This window comes from Aythya fuligula, chromosome 11 (genome assembly GCF_009819795.1).
Source record: "Aythya fuligula isolate bAytFul2 chromosome 11, bAytFul2.pri, whole genome shotgun sequence".
NCBI classification, from domain to species: Eukaryota; Metazoa; Chordata; class Aves; order Anseriformes; family Anatidae; genus Aythya; species Aythya fuligula.
In genome coordinates, this window is record NC_045569.1 from 11,044,931 (window position 1) to 11,055,194 (window position 10,264).

Here is a 10,264-nt window from a genome sequence, read left to right on the forward strand (position 1 = left end):
CTTAGAAGTTAGCATTCAGAGCAGCTCCTGCACCAGCAAAGCACCAGATCATCCCGTGGGGTCCTCAAGCCACAGGGCTGGTGCGCAGGCTTGCTTGTTCTCCTGTAACTATGGGAGGGTCCTTGTTCTTCCATGTTTCCAATTACAGGAGAAAATTTGACACCAGCAGTGCTGCAGGGAGAGCTAGCACCCCTCCTCCAAGGTGCAGAAAAATGTTGTGGCAAAAATGTTGTGGGGGGTTGCGAAAAATAAGAGTGGTCGCATGTCCCATCAGGAGCTCTTGGAGCACCCATGTCCTTCAGTTGAGGATAAGGAAGGTCTTTTCCTGTCGGTAACTAGTACAGCACAGGAGTGATGGGTAGGAGTAAACTGTGATTTGCATGGGGACCAGTCCTAAAGGAAGATTTTACTGGGAGAACTGGTCCAGCAAAGCTAGAAGAACCAGTGTTCCCACCAGTGCAGGGCTCCTTGCAGCATCTCGTTCAGGCACCCTCCCGCTACCTCTGCCTGGAGAAGGACAGGAGACTCCTCTCTGTGCAGAGGAGTCACAGAGAAGGCGGAGGGTGGCTGCAGGAGCACTCTTGCATGAGGACATAGGGAATGGTGAGGAGCCCTTGCTCTGAAGGTCTGAGTGTCAGGACAGCAAGGACAGGGCGGAGAGGGCAGGCTCACGCTTCCCATGGCACAAGGATCGGGCTCCACCAAGGACAGCAGGCCCCCTCCAGCCCAGGGACCCCCCAGCACCTCCCAGTCCCAGGGTCTGGGGACCCCCTCGGGTCTTCCCCAATGCTCCCAGCCCACCCCCAGAGCCGCAAGGCACTTGCACCCCAAGGCAGGGGGGCTCAGTGACCACCTCCCCTCCAACCCCCCATGGCTCTGCTGCTTTTTATTTTGCTGAGGCCTCCTTGGCCACCCTCCTCCCTGGGGTGGTGCCAGGTGAGCAGGGAGACAATCGACGCCCCCCTCCCATGCCCCCTGTGCCCCCCATGCGGGGCCACGGTGCTCCCCATGGCCCCTGCCCAGCTGTGGGACCCCACAGCCACACGCAGGGCCCTTATCCTTGTCCCCCACCCCAGTCCCTGTGCCCACCGGGCCCCAGCGCTCACCCGCCAGCCCCGCAGCTCCGGCCTGGTGCCGTGCAGTTACGGATTAACAGCTCAGTCCAAAGAGCTGGGTCAACCCATAGTGAGCGATAGCTCGATAGCTCGGCTCCTCCCGGGCTCACGCCCTGGCACCCAGCCCTGGCTGCACCATGAGCAGCAAGGGTGCTGGAGGAACACGGCTGCACCCTGAGGGTGCTGGAGGAACACGGCTGCACCCTGAGGGTGCTGGAGGAGCACGGCTGCACCCTGAGGGTGCTGGAGGAGCACGGCTGCACTGTGTAGGTGCTGGAGGAGCACGGCGGGGCAGCCACGGCTGCACCCAAACCCCAGTGGTGCTCCCATCCCAGCAGGACGCTTTGCGGGAAGCAAGCTGGAAGAAGAAATACCTGGAAAAAAATAAAATAAATAATAAATCTAAAAGGGTGTTAAACAGAAGGGGCCCCTCCCGGCCCCGCCCCCCCACGCTTAAGAGGGCGCCCGGCGAGCTGAGTGCGCAGAGCCCCGGTAGCGCGCCGTGATCGTATAGTGGTTAGTACTCTGCGTTGTGGCCGCAGCAACCTCGGTTCGAATCCGAGTCACGGCATCGCCTCGGCGGTACCACGGCACACGGGCTTCGATTTTTTTTCATTTTTTTTTTGCCCTTGTTCCCCTTCTTCCCCCCACGTCCCATCGCACTCCCCCGTGGCACGGACGCCTCACGGGCCCGTTCCGCTCGCTTCCACCATTTTCGCTCAGCGCAGCCCCGCGGTGGAAGCGCGGCCTCGGGGGCTGGAGCCAGGACCCCCCCGGACCCCGACAGTGCTCGGCAGCTGCGGCAGGACCCCCGGGAGCGTTCCCCGACCCCGGCCCGGCCCCGCAGCCCCCGTCGAGGCGGCGGAGAGAGCCGGGGAGGGCAGCGGAGGGGTGAGGGGAACGAGCGAAAATTGTGCAAAAAGAGGGCTAAAAGTATACGAGGCGACACGAAGGGCGTGCTAGAGCATGTTGATGAACGAGGGGAGTAAGGGCAAAAAAAAAAAAAAAAAATTCAGAGCCCGTGTGCCGTGGTATCGCCGGGGCGATGCCGTGACTCGGATTCGAACCGAGGTTGCTGCGGCCACAACGCAGAGTACTAACCACTATACGATCACGGCGCGCTACCGGGGCTCTGGGCGACGTGCTCGCCGGGCGCGCTGTTAAGCGCAGGGGGCGCTGAGCTCACGGCGGGGCGGGGCGGGCCGCCGGGCGTTGCCATGACGACACGGGGAGGGGAGGGGAGGGGAGGGGGAGGCCCCCTCCTCCGCTCGGCCGTGTGCGCATGCGCGCACCCCGCGGCTCTGCTCTCAGTGCTGTGAGGGCCGCTGGTGGTGGTGTTCAAGGAGGCTCTCACGTTGTTTTCGCATCCATAACATCCACCGAGTTCTGGTTGAATTGAATAAAACCCCTCCGTCCGGTTCTGATTGAATTTAATAAAACCCCTCTGTCGAGTTCTGGTTGAATTTAGTAAAATCAAGGCTCACGGCAAAGGAGCTCTGCATCAGCTCCTGTCACTCTGTGCCCATATACCAAAAGGGCTTGGAGGTGTGAAGGGAGGTGGAACGGCCCTTTTGTGCTCCCCATTTGCCCGTGCCCATCTCCTTCCCTCAGCCTCCCCTTTAACGTGCCCCGGGCCCTGGTTCCTGTGCTGGTCCCTCAGCAGCACTGTGAACCACTGTGTCTACACATCAAACCTGGGGGCTGGTGCATGAGGGGCTCTCCGGTGGCATCTCTGCCTGCCCCGTGTGTCTGGGTGGCTTTTGGGCACCTCCTGCCCCAGTGCTGCCTCTCAGCTCCCCTTGTCTGCACCCAAAGATTTCCAGTCTGTCTCTCCCGCAGGGCTACAGGGTGCTCCTGCTCATCTGCAGCCACCCTTGTCACCATCTGCATCCTCATGCTGGGCCCGGAGTGGGTGCAGCAATTTCCATGTTGGACCAGCACAACTGTAGTGGGGAAGAAGCAACCAAAGGAGAAGGTGGGATGCTGTGGAGGTGCAGAGCATCTCTGGCAGGACGTGCTGTTTGCACCTGGTGGGGATGGGGGACCTACAGCAGTGCACGCAGCGAGCAGGGGATTCCTCCTTCCTGAGCGTGGTGTCCACCAAGGTCTTGATCCCAATTCTCAGCCTAAGCTGGGTGCTCTCCCAGCTGCATGCTGGGCGCTGCTCACCCGGCGTGCGTGGTGCTGGTTGCTCTGCAGGCAGGCAGGAGGTGGCGGGGCTCATGCTTCGGATGCTCGGCCGTCAGAATCACAATGACCTCAGCTGCTGGAACAGACACCACCAAGATAAACACTGTGGTGATAAGGAGGAATCGGGCAAACATGGAAGTGAGCAGGGAGGTGGCGAGTGGATGTGGAGATAAGCACCAGGGATGTGGAGATAAGCATAAGGAGGTGTGAAGCTACTGCCACCCATCAGTGGCAGTGGTGGCCCTGTCCCAGCACAGCTTCCTGCCCATGGGATGCCTTCCCCGGTGGGATTTGGATGTGAGCACTCCTAATAAAATCATGCCGAGTTTTCAGGGCCTCAACAGTTTTTTTACTGTGTGTTTTTGTCCACAGGATGTTGCTGATCTCCCTGATCTGTCCTGCCAAGGCATTAAGGGAAAAGGGGTGTGTGGTATGGGGGGACTGTCTATCTGCTGGGTGACCTGGTCCCTGTGGCCTCTGCTCAGCACCTGGGCAGCATGCTTGCTCCAGGCAGGCTCCTGAGCTCTGCCCATCCTCTGTGTCTCTTGGTGGCTTTCCTCCAAGCCATCTGATGCCTGTGGGTTGTGTTGGATAGGATTTTAGAGGTGCCTTCAATGTCGAAAAGCTGGTGCAGCCAGGCAGAGCACTGCCGGGCCCAGACGTTGCCACTCCATGGCACAAACATAAATCTTCCAGCTGGCACAGGAACAAAAGCAATTCATCACCGTACGGCTGTCTCAGCTGCTGTGCCCCTAGAGCGGCCTCTCCAGCTGCTCCCTCACTGGGGCAGCCCCCACCTGCTTTCCCCACCTCGGGGAGGCAAGCCTTCCCCACCACTGCCTCTCTCAGTCCTCATCCTTCCTCAGATCCCTAAAACATCCCCAGGAGTGATGTTGGTGCCCAGGGAAGCAGGAGGGGTGGGCAGCACTGCAAGGAAGAACTCCAGTTTTCCCGGTGATATAGAACCGTGCACTGATGCAGGCCATCACTATCGTACTCACAGGCCATAAATGCAGCTTAAAATTTGCTCGGCTGCTGAAAGCCCCCCCCCCCCTTTCCTGAGGAAATCAGAGCATCTCCACTGACTGATATCATCTAGTCCTATATTCCGTATTCATATTCCTAACAGACACTGCCAGACCAATGCAGGGTGCAGCAGCAAGGAGAAAGGTCTGGGATGATTTTGGAGGCAAAGGTTAAGGTGGGATTTGGCAGGTGAAGGAAAGCACCTCTGTGAGCTGTGTGAGTGGTACAAGCATCCTGACGTGGTTCTGTCCCCACCATCCAACTCCCCATCTTTTTCTAGCTCGTAAGATGCGTGCCGAGAACTGAAGGAGAAGGACTCAGGCTTTTCTTGATAGGAATTTTCAGCTGTGGTTTCCTTGAGAGGCCTTACGAGCCCACAACAGTGCATAAGATATTCTTCTGGGTCTTCTCCTGACCCTGACTAAAAAGAGTTTTTTCCAGTTTAACAGTGCTACATAGGGCAGGCAAACAGGCTACATCAGACCGATTTTGTGCTTTGCTCTGTTCTGGGATCTCCTTCCTCAGCTCTGATCTCCAGAGATCAAGGCAAATGGCCCCCAAAATGCATGGAGTAGGGATTCCCCAAAGCTGTTGCTTCTGACCTGCAGGGAGCACAAAGCTCGTTGAGCCCTTTTGCAGTGGGTCCAGCCTCCGGCGGGAGCTGGGATGTGGTGACAACATCACAAGGGAAGGCAAGCTGCCCCACAGCCCCACAGAAATGCTGTCCCGTGTCCGTATGTGCCCTGCCTGGCTCCAGCTGCCAGCCTGAGCTCTCACTCTGCCTTTGTCTGCACCACAAGCGGAGCCTCCTCCTGCAGCAGGGATTTACAGCCTGCACACAGCCACCTCTCAACCCTTCTTTGTGATGCTGAGCGGGCAGAAAACAGGCAGGCAGAACTGCCAGGCAGCCCACCCAGTCCTCCTCTCCTCACCACTTGCACTCCCCTCTGAATTCACCTTCATTTTCTACCTCTTACCCCTTTTGGAGACGTGGGGCTGGGCTGGTGGCAAAACCACCTGTATGAGGGAATGGCCCCTGGTTTGTTCCTGTGCACAGTTTCCATCCTCCTGATGGCTGGTGACAGCCCTTTTAAGAGATACAGGGGGGATACCAGGGTGGTTCGCAGCCCGTAGGCGATGTAAAGCCAGCGAGAGCACCTGTCTGGGGAAGGACTCAGCCCTGTGAGCATGGCCATTGCAGCTGGATTAATCAAACCCACCATTAACACTTTCCTGGGGGGCACAGGTCTCCTGCCAGCCCCCAAGCACTGGCCTCCAAGCGGCACGTCACTTTGATTGACCTGCAGATGCTTGGCTCCTTAGTTTGCCCTGCCTCAGATCGATGAGTGCAGGCGGCTCCAATCAATTCCACTTTACTGCTTGCTATCGGGTTCAGATCTGCACTCTCCCAGCTGGTCCCAGCTTCCTTTGTTTGCTCAGGAGAGGAATTTGGGTAGCTCACCCCATTTGGAAGCTGCTGTGCCCTTGCAAGGCCAAGCCCCACAGACGCAGATGTTCCTCCCTGCCCTCCCCACTGGCCCTCGGGACCCGGTGCTGAAGGGGGTGAATTTGTGCTGTGACTTGGAGCCCTGAAAGCATCAGCCTGGCTGGGGAGCCTGAAAGCAGGTAGCTGGATGAGGCCATGAGATCTGCATAATATTATATGGTTGTTGCCACCAAGCCGGCATCTGGCATGAGGTTTCCCTGCCACGAGCCTGGTTTTGCTGGGGAAATACCAAAGGCAGCTGCAGAGAGGTCCTGTGGCTTTGCTCGCGATCCCCAGGAGCACCGAATGTGGCTGCAACTCTCAGGGGCTTGAGCCCATGCACAGTCATTTTAAAGGAAAAAAAAAAAATAAAGCCCAAAGAGTTTGCACAGGGGATGTTTGGAAATTTCCCTCAATCCCGTACCTGGCATTTGTGGTGAGAGAGGCATTTCTCACACTGTGCATAAGTCCTGAAGTCATTTTTCTCTCGTCTCTGTCACCCAGCTCTCTTGTTGGCCAGTTTCCAGGGTGCAGCGCCTGGATTTGTGGAAATGAAGCTCCCACGACTCTCCACACCTTGTCAAGTGTTAATGAAATAATGGATCACAGCAAGGAGCAGTTGTGATGCTCACGGCCACGGATGTGCGGGGGGCTGTCGGTGCTGAGAGCAGAGACAGAGAAGGCGCTTGGTGCCGCTGGGGCCAGACCAATGCATTTCACAGGCAGATGTCTGTCAACAAGTTGTCGACTCTTCTTTTGGTCAATTAGCATGGTTTCAATTATATTATCAACTGCATAACAATTTATTTGACAGAAAGGTTGGGGAGATGCGAAAAACATCTGCCAGAATTTGCCCTGCTTGGTAAAAGAGCATGCTTTGGGCATACCCAGCCTGTCTGGACACAGCAACCAAGCGGCCCAAACACACTTACTTACCCGGGTCTGCATCACTTGTAGATGCAGAGATGTCCTAGCTAATGATGCTTGGGAGGAGAAAAATGTCACATCGTATAAAGGACTTGGCATGGGCCGCTGTTCTCCATTGCCTTCCCCATGCAAATCGCTCGGTTTGGGCTCTCACCACCCCTGTGGAACTCAGTGCAGTGCACTGGGGCGAGCAGAGGCTGCAGAGCACCCTGTGCAGAGCATCCCTTCTGTGCCAGCTCGCTCCCTGCCCTCCCTGGGCACCCTTAATAATTTACATTTAATAATTTAAAGCAATATATATATATGTATATATTTTTATATATAAAGCGCCTATCACTGTGTTGATAAACACTCTTTGGAACCACTCCAATGGCAGGGGTAAGAACAGAGTTGCCCTGAGGAGTACCTCAGCACTTCTGTTTCCAACCAGTTCTTAAGGCTGGACTCTTTTCAAGTTTCAGAGACAGAAATACATGTCAGTTATAAATATATCATGCCAGTTTGGGGGGAGGTGGGGGCAAATTTAGAATGGGTAAAGGGGAGGGAGAAAGGACGAAGGCCTCTTACATTTCCAGTACTGCAAACAACAGTTTTGACCTCACGCAATGAGTCAGTGGACTTTTAAATAGTCTTATCCAAACAAAATCTATTCTAAAATCTCTCCTCTAAATACAAAGACTTTCTTTCTGTGTATTTGAAGGATTTCTTTCCGTGGATGTGTCTGGTCTTGTTCCTAAACCACGCAGCATCTGCAGCAGCCCATGGAGGGAGGGTCACTGTGCAGTCTCCTCCTCGTGCTTCTCTCTCAACTACTGCTCTCTCCCCACTCAGCCAAGCCGTGCAGCTCTCTGCCCTGTGCCCCTGCTCGTCTCATTTCCATGCTGAAGTCCCAGTCCATCACACACCCCACGTGCAGAAACCTTAGCTCATCCTGTCACCCTTCTCTGCACATTTTCCTGTTCTGCTGCGTCCTTGGGATGGGGGGAGCAGGACCGCACATAGCCCTTCAGCATGGGTAGCTGGGACTGCCCCAGAGGATGGTGGCACCTCTGATGTTGTCTCTACCTTTTCCTTTTCCTAACCTTTCCTATCAGTTTTGATTGAGAAGTTTTGCAGTTCTGGTCTCTGCTGATTGCTGAGGGTAGGTTTTCACAGCTGTCAGAGCTTCTGGTCTCGGAACCCATCGCTTTAGACACCGAGGCCAGGCTTGGTTTCTCCATGTGTGCCACGTCGCTGGCACTGGCTTTCATCTTGTTTAATTGCCAGGTTGCTCAGGCTCTTAAAAGTCCTCCTGCAATTCTTAGCACTCATCCACAGTATCCATAATAATTCACTATTATTAGCAGATTTTGTCACTTCTCCACTGATCTCTCATCAAACAATCAGCTTGTAGAAATGCAGGTGACCTCTCAGTTGGACCTCCCTCAGGTGCCCACTGCTTTTTCCATGAAAGCCACCAGCTTTGGAAGAAAGAAACTCCCTTTAAAAGAGCTGTGCTGACTCTTTCCCAGGATGTCATATTTATCCATCTGTCCCCTAACGATGCCAGTTTCCTACTCCTTATGCCAGTTTTTGTTCATTTGCAGAGAACAGATGTGTCATTTATCAGTCCGTGGCTCCCTGGCTGCCTGCTTGGAAGCATTTTTAGCATCACAGTCTCCACCTCCCAGTCCTCATGTCCCCTGCTGTGCCCAGACCTCAGGGGAAGCTGTGCATGTCCAGCAGCTGTAGCATCCTCTTGGTCCATCTTAGTTTGTGTAGGGTGCTCCCATGGAGAGAAGGGGCTGCAGATGCTACAGGCATTTCTAAGCTCCCAGAGAAGGCTGGGTGGTTTTTATTCAAAGCTGCTGAAGAATCACCTGAAGATTCAAGGGGCTGCACGCCAGGGGAGATATTGGTGTCAGGGGTAGCAGCTGACCCAGTACCTGACTCAGGTGACATGGTAGCGAGTGTCAAATGTCCAATTCAGCCCCCACTTCACCTGTGGGTGAGACTTCTTCTGGCACCTCCTCCAGAGCATGCAGGAGCAGAGACATCACCTAAGTCACCAAAATCCACAGTCGTGAGTGGGGCACCAAACCCGGGAAGATGGATGAGGGCTGAGGACACATGCAGCTCTCCACAGGGCTGGAAGGAGCCTGGAAGACTTTGCCTGGCTTTTTCTTCCTGGCTCCTGCTCCGACCTGCCTGGGAAGTGTTTACCCAGGAGAGAGGGCCATGCTGTGAGCTCCAACCCAACGACAACAGAGAAGAGCTCCTGGACCCTCCTGAGATGGAGGTAGATGGTGCAAGATACAGGCTGGCAGCAGAGCTCCTGCAGGCAGACATCCTTCCCTGAGGTCCATACAGGCCACTGCAGGCAGCCTTCTGTCTCACGCATTCATGCAGCCTGTAAGTGGGCCAAAAATCACTTCTGCACAGCCAGGGCATTTTCTCCTCCCAGCTACAAATAGTGGCCCCACCGCCATCCTTCCCTGGGGCTAAGGGGGCCGAGGGCAGCACAAGCATCCCGCTGGGGGCCACTTGCCACGACTGCACAGGAAAGCAGATGAAATGTTGAGTCTGGCACACAAGTGTGCTCCCTGGTCCTCTCCCATCTGCCAGTCCCCACACGAGCAATGCTACGTGACAGCCATCTGTCATGCCAATGTGCCCGGCCGTGGGGACTTGCAGGCAGAATGGCATCGGGGCCACGGATGTGGCACCAGAGCCAGCCTCTACGGTGCAGGCATCAAGCCCGGGTTCCAACATGCATCAGAGACAACGGATATTAACAGTTGGGGATTGGAGCAACACCAGCTGCAGCGAGAGACGCAGATGGAGCTCGGCTTTGGCAGTGCGAATGCAGAAATCTGTCGCTGCTTCTTCAAACCTGAAATGTGCTGCTGTGAATGGAGAGATGTCGCTAGTGTCTCGCCGTGACTGCAGAAAAGATATGAGCAGCACACGCCTGTGCTGAGCCTTGCGGAGTATAAAAAGTGCACTTGGTCAGCCCCTGACTGCCCTTTAAATCTCTCCAAGCACAAAGATGCCTCCCAAGGGGGCTCTCACCCTTCACCCTGCTGCCCTGTGTTGCTGTCTGGGCGGTCTGGGCTCTTCCCTTAGGAAAGGGAACATAACGTCATGCTCAAATCTGAAGGCTCAGCTGTGTCTTGGGATATTCCTCCTTGATGCCCCTCCAGGTGAGAGCAGGATGCCCCACAGGGCTGAGACACGAGAATGGGCCTGCCTTGTGCCCGGTGGCCACCTGCCAAAAGGTATTCGGAAGAAAATCAGCCCCGGCAAATGGTGAGGAGGTGCTGGAGCCATCGGTGTGCTCAGACTGCAGACCTTCCACCCCTAGCATGGCCACAATGCAGCTCACCAAGCAGGGAGCGATGGGAGGGATGCGACAGCCCGGGATGGGAGGGGAGGACCTCTGCAATTCCTCCAGAATGTCAGTAATTAAAAAAAAAAAAAAAAAAAAAAAAAAAAAAAAAAAAAAAAAAACATCACAGAGAGCTAGATCCCTCCTTGGTCA

General features: G+C 55.4%; 2 non-coding genes across 2 annotated transcripts; one reads left to right on the forward strand and one right to left on the reverse strand.

Moving 5' to 3' along the window:
- The first annotated feature begins 1,614 nt into the window (after positions 1-1,614).
- On the forward strand, positions 1,615-1,686 carry TRNAH-GUG. The gene has a single exon. It is a non-coding gene; the product is annotated as a tRNA-His (tRNA).
- Positions 1,687-2,161: 475 nt separating this feature from the next.
- Positions 2,162-2,233, reverse strand: TRNAH-GUG. Its single transcript has one exon. It is a non-coding gene; the product is annotated as a tRNA-His (tRNA).
- Positions 2,234-10,264: the final 8,031 nt, after the last annotated feature.